This window comes from Lissotriton helveticus, chromosome 3_1, assembly GCF_964261635.1.
Source record: "Lissotriton helveticus chromosome 3_1, aLisHel1.1, whole genome shotgun sequence".
Taxonomy (NCBI): domain Eukaryota; kingdom Metazoa; phylum Chordata; class Amphibia; order Caudata; family Salamandridae; genus Lissotriton; species Lissotriton helveticus.
Genome location: NC_136061.1, coordinates 1,343,748,185 through 1,343,762,031, shown reverse-complemented (window position 1 = coordinate 1,343,762,031; position 13,847 = coordinate 1,343,748,185). Strand labels below are relative to the sequence as shown.

The window sequence follows — 13,847 nt, the reverse complement described above, 5'->3', positions numbered from 1 at the left end:
GGTTGCCCCCTGATTTCTCAGGTACATGTTTTATCTCATTTCTGCTGCCTCCCACCTACACGGCCAGAGCAGATTACCATCGGACAAGGACAGCTAGGGGTGTCGTGAGTAAAGACGACACCGCGGGTCAGGAATTCGCTGACTTCGCAAAGGGTTTTCTGCCATTTTGGGGGCCTATGGTGAACAGCAGAAATATTCGCCAGTTATCGAGGATAGTTGAATCCGCCGTGACTACGACGGCCGGAGCACTTGGCAATCTGACAACCGAGCTTCAGTTGGATCGACTTATGACCCTTCAGAACCGAATTGCCTTAGACATCATACTCGCCGATCGTGGTGGTGTGTGTAGAGTCATCCAATCCAGTTGTTGCATATTCATCCCTGATAACGCACCGACAGTATACCAGGCCATCTCCAAACTACACGAAATATCTGGTTCCCTTCACGTTGAGAAAGGGGACTGGTCCCTGCTGGGGTGGTTCTGGGAGCTGATCACTGCCTGGGGATGGAAAATTTTGATTTTCATTGGGATGACCTTGGCACTTCTGTTCATGTTTTGCCTATGTATACAGTGTGCTCCTGCACTATGTGGCCTCTGTGCTACCTCGTGTGTACGGAAGCCTGTGTCACAGAACGAGCTGAGTAACAGAATGATGCTACAGCAACATCTCCACAAATTTCTTCATACCGATTTGGACTCAGATTAGCATGAGTTATTGCCTTATATGAGGGCAAAAGGAGGGTCTGTGGTTCTCGAAAATCCGGACCCTGGTGTTTTCCCGATATCGAGGTCCAATACCCGTGTCACAAAACCTCAACGCACCAAGACGATTTTGGTATCTATGAACCGATAATAATTAGGACATCATTCCTATGTATTTGCGTCACAATCGAGGGTTGCCAACACCCCAAAATCGTAGTTTCCGTCCCCATCCCTTAAACTCCATTTTGTGAACGGCATCCATCTTGCATCTTGCCCTCATGTTAAGTCAATTAAAGGTCGAGCTTGATCAAGAGGGACACGTCCACCTTTCCGTGACTTCCCCCTGACCTGTCCCAACTGACTCCATTGCCTTCGGCCAAACCTGTTTGGGCAGCTCCTCGCCCAGTGGCCGAATACGATAGCATCAATACATAACATTCCACAAACCATTCACGACATACAGACCATGCTTTCTGCAAACATGCACCTGTCCACATTCCTTGTTTATGGCCAGTTTTATGACTGGGTTGTACCTTTCTTTATTAAGGTTTCGTCGATATCTGATGGGAGTTCCAGGCCTAACTGGGTAATCTATCAACAAACTGGACATCTAAAATATAGGCTTGCTTACATGACTCCGCTCTTTGTATTATTGTAGAAATATGTGTATAGCCATATCATAAACTCAGGAATTCTTGCTTGCAGCTATTATTTTTGTATATAAGGAGACGGCTGGTTCTGTAACAACGAACAGTCTCCCGAGAACCTACACTCCGTGTGGTGTACTTCTGGGACACGTGTTACTTGGTAGCTACCAATAAAACTTGATCTTTGACGGTAACTAGAAGACTCCGTGTTTCTGTGGTCCGGAACAAGGGAGAACTCAGAGGTCCTCGGGTGCTACCCCCTGGCACCACCGGGTTCCTAAAAACCCGGCACCTCATAGATTCTTGGCAAAGCATACTAAAACTAAGCTACACCTCACTTACTTCTTCCCTTGTACTAGACCTAGGTTAGGTACACCGGGGTAGGCGTATTTTAGAAGCACCAGTTGAGTACTTTTAGTCATTATTTATCACTGTATGTATTTTATGCATTTCAGGTATTTTTATGGCTTAGAAACCATATCATGCTTTTACAGTATTATTTTATAATACTCTCCGTACTGTATGCTTTGTACTTTACCGCAAGTATTACGATTGCAGCAGTTCATTTCTTATGCTTGAGAAAGAAGACTGTTCAATAAATACCTTTTATTGAAAACGCCCGTCTCTCTATTTCTCTGCACCTACTCTAGAGATATATTTCTTATTCTTGGGAAACAAAGTTGTCATGTTTATGCGGTTATCAGAAACGAATCCCTTCTTGTTCATTCGAGAAAGTTTCTAGTGACCTCTGAGCTAGCTGGCACACACACAATTAAGTTAAGTATATTCGGTAGAGGCCTAGTCGACTTCAGTCCTACGTCAAAACTACAGGATACACTATTCCAATGCGCAGAGCCTATTCGGAATATAGGAACTACACTACAGCACAAGACAGGTTGGGGCAGGGTCTCGGAGGGTAGGGGACACCCCTGTGCACACACATCCCAGCTCTGGCTTTCTTCCCTGTGTGTAGTGGCAGCAGCACTGCCCCCACTCGATTCCTCCAGTGGCGAGTGTAGCGCTTGCAAAATGGCGGCCGTGCCTCATGTTGCTGGCAGCCCGCGAGTCCGTTCGGTGGCGCGCTCCCGCAGCCGCCGGCTGTTTGCACTGCGCGTGTGTGTGCTGGGGTGGCAAGTTCGGAGAAGTGAAAACCGATATTATGGGGCGATTTTCACCCCATCCCAAAGGCACAGCTATTCTGAGTGCATCTTGCCTTCTCAGTTCAAACCTCGTTTCAATCTTTTTCTTCTGCGTAAACATCCATTTACTCATTCTTTACTTTTTAATCCACTTAATTCTGCATGCTTAGAGTAATGCCATTTCTCAAAAGTTTCTCATGTTTTTGATGTGCCCATCCAGACCTCTCTTCAAAAACACGTACTGACGCATATATTTATCCAGAAGCAGTGTTTATTAAAATCCCAATGCATTTCGGGCTGCTGGGGCCCTTCGTCAGGGGTCACTACAATGAACAATAGAACACATATGTATTATTTAATTTCACCAATGTGTAAATTAAATGTCATCTGTACAAACATTTGATTAAAAATACATCTCACTCTTCCTCTCCCTAATATCTGCCATATAACTAAATAATCACATATTTTACTCAGTGTGTAATCAGGAAACCTCTAGCAACTCTTATTTTAAATCCAGAGCTTGTGCTGTAAACTCCTCCCATTTCATTGTGCTGCTAATTAGCCACCCGGTTTCACTTGCTGATCACACTACGAACTTAAACACTTAGTACTACATTACCCACAATGCAATAAATATACTCAGAAAATCACCACCATGAAGCTGCGCAAATGTAGCCAAAAATCTTATGCGACATTGTGAATTGTCCATCTTAATCAAATAAAGCATTAATAATGTTTACAGCACAAGCTCTGGATTTAAATTGGAGGGAGGTTAGGGATGGGAAACACTTCCTTTTGTCAGAAAGATGAGGACGGACCGGTTTATGAGCAGGTACGTGAGGTGAAAAAAGCGAGGGAAAGCACAATTCGTGACCGTGTGGGTAAATTAAATGTTGCAGGTTTGTGATTAGAACTGAGAAGAATGATGCGCAAGGTTTGAGTTGTGCAAGGGGAACAGAGAGATGTTTAAATAATAATGGTGGACAGGATCCGGTTTGGCGAATGTGTAGAGTTATGTAGCTGAAAGCTGGGTAAAGGGAAGGGTTGTTTCACAAGTAGAGGGTTCGATTTTGGAGGAATTTAATTAAACAAATGGTTAAATATGACGTTGGCAAAGGGTGCTTATTTTAAAATAAGAGTTGCTAGAGGTTTCCTGATTACACACTGAGTAAAATATGTGATTATTTAGTTATATGGCAGATATTAGGGAGAGGAAGAGTGAGATGTATTTTTAATCAAATGTTTGTACAGATGACATTTAATTTACACATTGGTGAAATTAAATAATACATATGTGTTCTATTGTTCATTGTAGTGACCCCTGACGAAGGGCCCCAGCAGCCCGAAATGCATTGGGATTTTAATAAACACTGCTTCTGGATAAATATATGCGTCAGTACGTGTTTTTGAAGAGAGGTCTGGATGGGCACATCAAAAACATGAGAAACTTTTGAGAAATGGCATTACTCTAAGCATGCAGAATTAAGTGGATTAAAAAGTAAAGAATGAGTAAATGGATGTTTACGCAGAAGAAAAAGATTGAAACGAGGTTTGAACTGAGAAGGCAAGATGCACTCAGAATAGCTGTGCCTTTGGGATGGGGTGAAAATCGCCCCATAATATCGGTTTTCAATTCTTCAGTGTCATCGGGCATGGCACTTTTCCAAGGAGCACGCAACACTAATTAATATGGATGAACTTGGACTTTTGAAAACAAAGGTGTGCATTCCCTACCCCTTTAAAGTTCGGAGAAGTGACAGGAAGAAGCAGAGCCGGGATTTCCTGGGCATCGAGGAAGGGGTTACAGTAGCTCGTAATTGCACGCTTTCCGATTCATGCCGAATCCATTCCCAATTCTTGAACGCTTGCACAAGTCCAAGCGCGCGCACGCCTCCGCTGCACTCGGGGGATGGGATACGTCATTAAAGTCAGACAGTGTTCGTGACGCTTCTAGTGTGCCCATGTGTTGGCATTCGGCGGTAGGGTAGTAGCATTCTAGTAGTCAGTACCCAAGCCAGCTGGCGAAACTAAACTTTTAGGATGTGTCTGTTGCATGGCCCAGAGAATGTGCGAATTCGCCAGGGAGTCTACAGAGAACGAGGTTTGCAATGGTTTCCAGACGCATCACTCTGAAGTGTACATTTTCACTATAGCATTATCATCGATATACTTATACTTATGCAAGGTAACTGTTGATAGCGCAAATATGTCATAACCACTTAAGATCACACTGTTACCGATTTAGACACAAAAACCTGAATGGGCAAATTTCACTAGACGAACAAAGTGATGCACCTTACCTGCCAAAGGACAGGGTGCCACTGTGTATCATATGGCTTCATCTCCCTTCATAGGGTAACCAGAATTTTAAAGCCAACAAGCATTTGCAATGCAATAGGTCTCGCACTGGCGAGAGTTTAAGCTATTGGCATTGTAAACGACAAAGCCTTTTATTTAGGTTTTAAAAACCAACACGTAAATAAAAGGCATTGCCATATACAATGACAATAGCTCAAACTTTCACAACTGTGAGACCTATTGCATTGCAAATGCTTGTTCCTCTTCTTTTATTCTTTGTTGTATCTTTTCTTTCCTTTATGCATTTACAAGACCTATACGCTGTTAATATTACTAGCGCTACTATCAGTATTGAAAGTATTGGCATTATTATTTTCCCTAATAAGCTACTTCCAAAAGTAGAAAACCACTTACTAACGGCAGAGTTACTATTACAAAGTTTCTCCCAAACACCGTCAACCTCCAGTTGTGTTAAATCATTATGTAATTTGGTAATATTTCTAGTATATATCCTTCTATCCCTTTATTTTTATCTGGGATATAAGTACAGCAGTGTTGAATTTTCAACATGCCACAGACTCCACCCTCTTTTGCCAAAAGGATATCAAGGGCAAGTCGATTTTGCAAAACCATTGATCTGAATCCCACCCTTTCGGTATCAATCATCAAGAAACCACCAGCAGTATCTGTTGCTAAACGGTCGACCACTGTGGACAATTTTGGAATTTTGTGTGAATTTAAAACAACTCCAACTGAGGGTATCAGTGCACCAAATATATCACCAACTATTTCTGAAAAACTTGCTCTCTTTCTATGTATTAGCCCTTGTTTTATTTCATTTACACTATTATCCTCACGTTGTAAATGGTACATTTTGAGAAAAACAATCCCAAAATAGCAGCTCCAGTACCAATGTGCATTTAACCTATAATAGACTTTCTTGCCACACACATAAAATATCCCAGGGAAAACAGGAGCCGTTCCATCTTTAATTCCCATTCTCCTGTAATATGGAAAGTATGCTCACATTCACTATGTCAGGTTCAGGGTGTATCCAGACAGAAGTCCAATACCTCAGGAGCGAAGCTGATGCCTCAACCTTCCCTAGGATTGCCTCCACCACTGTGTCCAAGGGACTATGAAGGGAGAACAGGCAACCCCAGAAAAGGAAGAGACCAAGTCAGTGGTCTATCCGCTGAAGGGGTTGTCAGGTAGGAGGGGCGGCTATAGCTGCAGTGGAAACAAGAAAAAGAACAGCACAATGTTACTCTACTAATGTGTATGTACCCAGTAGCTTTCCCGCTAGAAATACTAAGGTGTGTGTGATGTCCCACACTTACCCGTAACATCAATGCAGCAGGACTTTAGTAACGGTGACCCAATAGTAGCGACTTGGTCTCTAACAGAAAACAGGTTCCAATAGTTCCAACGAAGAAAGAACAAACACCACTCAATATCCGGTGGTTTGGAGCAATAACAAAAAAAAATGATTTCCAAAAGAATGTAATGTAAATGTAATGTAAGGGACACTTTTATAGCGCACCTATCACTCCAAGGAGTATCTTGGCGCTCGGACAACCAGATGACATGGTTGAGGGAAAGAGATCAACTTAATGGAAACGCTTTACACTTTACGCCAATGCTATGCAGGCCGCATCTGTAAGAGAAAACACCCAAGTTTTTAAAGCTTTCCTAAACTGGGTTTCATGGGACAATGACCTAAGGTAAGGTGGAAGCTTGTTCCATGCCCTAGCACCCAGGACGAAGAGAGATTTTCCTCCTTTGGTAGCCAGTCTGAATCTGGGGATTATTAGCAAGTTCTGATTAGCAGACCTCAGGCAACGGGTAGGATGGTACTGTTTAAACCCGTTACACAAGTATATAGGCCCTTGCTGTTGAAAGGCTCTAAATGTGATCAGCAAGATCTTAAATAGGATCCTTTTGCCAATTGGTAACCAATGCAGCGCTTTAAGCGCAGCTGACGCAGATGACTTACGGGGCCAACGTAGCACCAGCCAGGCAGCAGCATGTTGGACCATCTGTAGCCTATGGAGTACGGACTTATTGACTCCAGCATATAGGCTGTTACAGTAATCCAGCCTCGAGGTTATTAAGGCAACTGCGACTGATTTTCTGGCTGACGGAGGAAGAAGATCAAAAAACTTCCTCAGAGATTTAATTATGTGGAAACACATACCAGCTCCGGCCACCGCTTGCTTTTTAAAGCACAGTTGGTCATCAAATTTAATGCCCAGGTTTCGAGCAGACAAGATGGTATCAGGGGGGGCTTCAGCATCATCCGGCCACCAGTTTTTCGGGGAAAACAGATTTTGATTTCTGAAAGGCAAGATCTCCGTCTTGCCGGAATTGCATTTAAGATGATTCTCAGTCATCCATTTAAATGTAGCTGTTAGGCAATTTTTCAGGTTTTCCTCCGCCCCAGGCAGTTCCCCATCCAGTACCAGAATGAGCTGAGTGTCATCTGCATATGATATTGTACTGATATGAAATGATGCAATTAGCTCAATCAGGGGTACCATATATAGGTTAAAAAGAACAGGGCTTAACCTCGAGCCCTGGGGGACCCCGGAGCTGATGACCTTAGCTTCCGACTGGAATTTGCCCAGAACTGGAATTTGGCGTCTGTTGTTTAAAAAGTTCCTAAGCCAACCCAAGACCGCCCCTCCTATTCCTGCGGCCACCAACCGGTCCACTAAGATGTTGTGTGAGACCGTGTCGAAGGCTGACGACAGATCTAATAAAATCAGGACAGCCTTCTTTCCCTGGTCTATGGCCATTCGTAGGGTCTCTGCTGTGAACAACAGGGCAGACTCATAGAATGTTTCGACCGAAACCCAGACTGGTTGGGATGTAGGATATTATTCTCCTCCAGAAAGCTCGTAAGTTGGCTGTTAACGAACTTTTCCACCAGTTTGAACACCAAAGGGAGCAGGGATATAGGTTGCATGTTAGAGAGGGTCGTTGGGTCAGCTAGGGCCTTTTTGTGGAGGGGCTTAACTGCTGCGAGCTTCCATTCATTAGGAATTGCTGCTGTGGCTAGCGATGAATTTATGATGCTGTTAATGGTAGGATTAACAACCTCCACCGATGCCTGCAAAACCAAAGGGGGGCATGGGTCAAAAGGAGATCCAGATTTACTAGCTAGAATGGCTTTAAAGGTCTCCTCAAGGGAGACAGGTGCAAAAGACTCGAGGCAAGGGATCCTCCTTACTGTCTCAACTCCTTCAACCAGTTCTAGGTTGCCTGGAGTAGAAGGTGTCGGGGGAAAGGTCTTCACAATGTCAAGGATCTTATTTTCAAAGTAATCAGCGATCGAATTGCAGAGGTTTTGAGATGGAGGAATCTCTTGTGACAGGGCCGATGGGTTAGTGAAATCTTTTACTATTTTAAAGATTTCTTTTTGTCCAGAGCCCGCCATGGATATGGCCTGTAGATAGTGGGCTTTCTTAGCTAGTTTAATCCCTGCATGGTAATGCCTTCTGGCTGATTTGTAGATATTACGAGCAGCCCCCTCGTATTTCCTGCACCATCTCAGCTCAAGTGCTCTCACTTTTCCCAGCTCTAACTTCAGGGCAGGCGAGAACCATGGGGCATTCCTTTTGCCCTTAATGGCAGCTGAATTTTTCCTGCCAGCTGGTCCTAATAGATCGCCAGCCGTACCTATCCAGTCACAGAATTTCTGATTGTCTATCGAAGTATCGCCTGTTAGAACGGGCGTGCCTTCTTTTAACATTCCTATCAGATCTGGTCTGCTGGAAAATGTCTTCCAGTTAGATTTATAAATGTTGTCAGATCTTTCATTTTTCATGATGTCAGCTGAAACGTTGTTGTTTAGTGCAATATCAAAAGGAATGAAAAAGTGGTTGGACCAGATTTGAGGGCGCGGCGATTTAACCATTAACCTAGCTGAGTTGGAGCAAATACAGTCCAGCAAGTGTCCAGCTACATGGGTCGGCTCTCGATTTCGGAGAGTGAGACCAAGAATGTCAATGATATCTGTGAAGCCACCCACTCCTGGCTCCTTGGGGGAGTCTAAGTGCAGGTTTAGGTCTCCTAACACCATAAAGTGTGAGTATCTGAGCACCAAATCACTCAGTGCATCTCCCACAGTTTCAAGGAACTCAGTAGGAGAGCCGGGGGGACGATAGATGAGGGCGCCGGAAAAAGTGAAGGAATCATGGATACCTAAACAAAAGGCTAAGGCTTCAGCACCTTTGATGGTCGCCAATTAGTAGATGGAACATTTAAGTGAGTTGTGGTAGATTATTGCCAACCCTCCTCCTCGTTGTTCACTCCTATCCAGGCGCTGTATCCGATAATTATGAGGGAGAGCTATAGCCAAATCAGGGTTGGACCAAGGTCTTAACCAGGTTTCCGTGACCAAGAGCCAGTCCAAATTGATCTCAACAATCAGGTCGTTTATGTTCTGGGCGTTTCTACAAAGTGATCGAGCATTAATAAGTCCTCCTCGCAGCACGGCGTTGTGAGAGGGAGCTTCCGGGACAGGCTCTGGGGTCAGCGGGTCCATACCACTTGTCAGGGGTTACAATCCCATGACAGTGCGTGTTAGTAGTATTATAGGAATATAGTAACTCCCTGGACATACCTGTGAGAGCCCTACAAGGAACCTGAAGCAGCACAGAGTCCTCCACCTCGAGCGCCACCTTAGCGCTGACGGGCGCAGACGGGCTGGACTCTGGCTCGACTCCGGCGCAAGTCGGGCGCGCCCGCTGCGCGTCACCGCTGCGCGTCACCGCTGCACGTGTGCATGGTAGGTTTAAATAGGGCTCACCTGACCTGGCCGTCTGAGCCCTAGAGCGCTCAGCGTGATGTCACAGGTAGACCTCCCCAACTACACCCAAGATGGCGGCTACACGAGGATTCACCGGTCAACTCGGCCCGCTAAAAGAGCGGTGAGGGCACAATTGCAGTGCAAGTGTGTGGGCAATGGTCCTGGTAAGATACGGAATCAATTAAACAATATTAGACACTTTAGTAAAAAAACGGTAATAATTTAAAATCGCGTTTTAAAATCGCGTTTCTGCTTATTAATGAGCTCGCTTAAGCACCAAACAAGTATGAAGCGCGGCACACGTAAAATTAAACTTTCCCAAGACTGAGCTCACGCAAGTGCTCGTGGCCAATTTCCAAAAGGGCCACGAGGGCTGGTTATGGCGGCAAATAGCACTAGATATGTCCCAGCTTATGAAATGTACTCTGAGCAAGCGTCTCGCTAAGAGAAGAGAAAGAGCAGCGTCTCTCACACGCTGTTCGTCGAATGCGCGGAGGAGTCAATAAAGTTTTCCAGACGCTGTGCAAAAAGAATGGAAAACAAAACAGGAACGTGTCGACCCGTTGCCTTCACGGGGACACACCTCTCAGAAACAAGAAGTATACAATGCGCAAACAAAACTCCAAGATAGCACCCGACCTAATCAAGCCGAGCAGTTCCAAGGTTAAGCAGAAACCCGACCCAGACACGCAGGGCGCTTCAGCGGGCAGTCCGGTAGGAAACACGAACAGCAGTGAAAATCCAACGAGGAATCAGGAGGGCGGGCAGGGAGTGAGGGGGTTGACAGGATCCAAGGGGAAGTTGCCGGGATCACCGAAGGGGGAGCTTGACACGACGAGGAATCCAACAGAAGTGCGGGACTAGGAAAGAAAGCCTAGTGCCGCCATCATCGCGCTAGGTGCTTAAGATTCTCCCTTCCTGGTCAGCTGACCAGTCTCAGGTCAGTATGGGACAAAACACCACTCCTCCCAGTGCAAAGCATTATGGTATTTGTGGTGCAGCCTGTGATCCCCTTCTAGAAGACCTAACAGTTCTCCCCCCTAAAGGCCTCCTTATAGGTCGGGGTTTTGTCGGATGTAAGGCGTGGAATCTTCTAACCAGTAACCATGTACATGTTCAGCAGGTTCCCAGGTTCTGTCTTCTGGAGAGTACCCAACCCAGTCTATTAGATACTGAAGTCTGCCTCTTACCCTCCTGGAATCAATCACTCGTCTTACTTCATATTCCAGTTCATTATTCACAGTTATGGGGGGTGGAGGGGGTTCGGGACAAAAAGGAGGTAGATAAGGTTTCAACAAGGATGTATGAAAAACAGGGTGAATTTGCATTTCTGGAGGGAGCTCAAGTCTAAAGGCTACAGGATTTATGACTTTAGACACAGGAAAAGGACCTAAATACCTGGGTTGAAGTTTGCGTGGCCCTTCTAATCTGAGATTTTTTTAAGCTAACCAAATCAGATCCCCTATAGTATACTCAGGGGCAGTACGACGATGTTTGTTAGCTTGTATTTTAATGTTTTCTTTGGCTTCAATTAGGCTTTCTCTAGCTTGTTCCCAAATCTTCAATAAATGTTTGTGGTGGTCTGCTACTGCTGGTATGTGTGACAATGAAGGGGGAAGGTCTAATGGAAGAAATCTAGGATGATATCCTGTGGAGAAATAAAAAGGGGAGGTTTTGGATGCAGAGTGCGTGGAGTTGTTATAGGCGAACTCCGCTAGTGGTAAAGCTTGAACCCAATCTCCAGTAATGGTAGTAATCAGACATCTCAAATATTGTTCCAGGGTTTAATTAGTTCTCTCTGTTTGCCCGTCTGTTTGGGGATGATAGGAGGATGATAGTCGATGGTCGATGTGAACGGCAAGACACATATTTTGCCAAAATTTGAAAAAGAATTGAGGGCCCCTATCTGATCTGATAATGGAAGGCAACCCATGTAACCTTACTACGTTCTGTATGAAAACTTCAGTGAGTTCTAAGGCTGTGGGGATTTTCTTCAAAGGGATGAAATGTGCCATCTTGGACAATAAATCCACCACTACCAATACAGTAGTGAATCCTCGAGTCAAGGGGAGATCAGTGATAAAGTCCATGCTAATGGAAGACCAAGGACTGTTGGGCACTGGTAGGGGTTGTAGAAGACCTGCAGGGGCACAATGTAAAGATTTTTGTCGGGCACATGTGGGACAAGCAGATACATAAGCGGCAATGTCTTTTGTCATACCCTTCCACCAAAACCACCTCTGACATATCAATCTCGTCTTCTCTTCACCTGGATGTCCTGCAAGAGGAAGAGCATGACTCCATTGAATGATCAAGTTTTGCTCTTCTTTTGTAGGAAGAAATAGCTTGCCTTTATGAAAGAAGAGATTATCTGCGATGGTGTTGGAAGGGTTTCTTACCCATTCTTCTCGATCTATGGAGGAGTATACCTGTTCGAGATGTGTCATCAAGGTATGAGAATCAATACCCTTTTCCCCAATAGCCACTATTCGATCTTCTGGAATGATGGGAACAGGGAATTCGATCGACCACTTATGTTCTTTGCCCAAACGAGATAGGGCATCAGCCTTGCCCTGTTTTACTCCAGGTCTAAAGTGTATCTGAAAGTCATATTCTCCAAAAAAGGAAACCCATCTCATTTGTCGAGGAGTTAGGGCCTTGGCCGTTCGGAAGTATTGCAGATTGCGAAGGTCAGAGTAGACTGTGATAACATGAGGGGATCCTAACAAGTAATGACGCCACTCTTGGAACACTAGCTTAATGTCTAACAATTCTCTTTCCCCTATGGTGTAATTCTGTTCTGCTTGGGACAAGGTCTTGGAGAAATAATCCACAGGGTGTAAGACGCCTGTGTTTTGATTTTGCTGGGATAAACCCCCCCCCCCACCGCATATTGTGAAGCATCTGCTTCCAGAAAGTAAGGTTGAATTTCATCAGCATGTTTGACTATGGGTGCAGTGATAAATTGTTTTTTTAGAGCATGAAAAGCCTTCTCTGCTTCGGCATCCCATTTGAATTCAACACCCTTCTTTAGAAGTCTCGTGATGGGCGTGATGAGGTCTGAAAAATGACAAATGAACCTCCTATAGAAATTAGAGAACCCTAGGAAGGATTGTACTTCTTTGACCGAGGTGGGACTAGACCAATCGACTATGGCAGAGACTTTAGCTGGGTCCATGTGTATTCCCTCAGGAGATATGATAAATCCCAGGAATGCCACTTTCTGTGTATGAAAAATTCTCTTGTCTAATTTGGCAAAAAGGTAATTTTCTTGCAGTCTTTTTAGTATCAGCTGTACATGCTTCACATGTTCATCCATGTTCTGTGAGTAAATAAGAATATCATCTATATAGACCACAGCTTTCCAAACTGTGTGGCGCGACACGTTACTGTGTCGCGCCCCACGCGCTTGTCGGGCTGCCGGGGGGTGGGGGGTGTTTATCTGTCCATTGACGTGCTGATGTTTCATTTAGCGCGTGTTTGGAGCTCACGCTGCGGTTGTAATTACTGTAATCTCGGCGATCTGTCTTGTTTGAGCCCTGGACAGGACAAACAGAAGAGAAACTTAAAAAACCCATTTGGGGGAAAATGTTCTAATCCTCATCGCAGGCTGAAGGGGCAGGGTGCTTGGAATGTCAAACAATAGACTCCACTAGCATCTTGTGTTTGTGTTCTGTCTTTATTTGTGTACTGTACTTCTCTGGAAAACGAAATGCAGTTCCATGGTTCCATCAACAGTTTATATCTTTTTAGGGCTATGCAGTGATAAAATCCAATATTTCAGTCAGAAGGGGAGAAAGAGAAATTATATAGCGCCTTGTTTACCAATTTGTAGTTACATTGGCAGATAAATTCACATGTACTCGAAGGTCATCCTCAACTTGCCATTCTTCTTTTTAACACGGTCGTTTCAGTTTGTGCCCTTTAGGTAAAATCAGAGCCGACCACTTACAGATGGATTCTGCTGGGCCCAGATGCTACCGTGGATTTTTGACACATTAGAAACTTTTATGAAAAGAGCGCCAGTTAATTCTGGTTGTGTCTTCGAAGAGGGTACTCATGTCTAACATTGTCAATTTGTTACAGTTTGAATTTTTGCTCTTAATCTATAAGACTTCTGCTTGTTTTTTCCTGCTCGGCCAAAAACGCACGTGTGATAAGTGGGTGCAGTTGAAATCATTTGCAGTGAACATTTACATAGGATAAGTACATCCCCTTGAAACGTTTGCAAATGATAAGCTCGAATT

At 44.5% G+C, this 13,847-nt stretch overlaps 1 long non-coding RNA gene across 1 annotated transcript in view; it reads left to right on the top strand.

Moving 5' to 3' along the window:
* Positions 1–13,847, top strand: part of LOC144824968 (uncharacterized) — a 138,202-nt gene that overhangs the window by 115,555 nt on the left and 8,800 nt on the right. Inside the window, exon 5 of the long non-coding RNA XR_013609210.1 lies at positions 11,936–12,051. This is a non-coding gene — a long non-coding RNA (uncharacterized LOC144824968). The remainder of the gene's footprint in view (positions 1–11,935; positions 12,052–13,847) is intronic.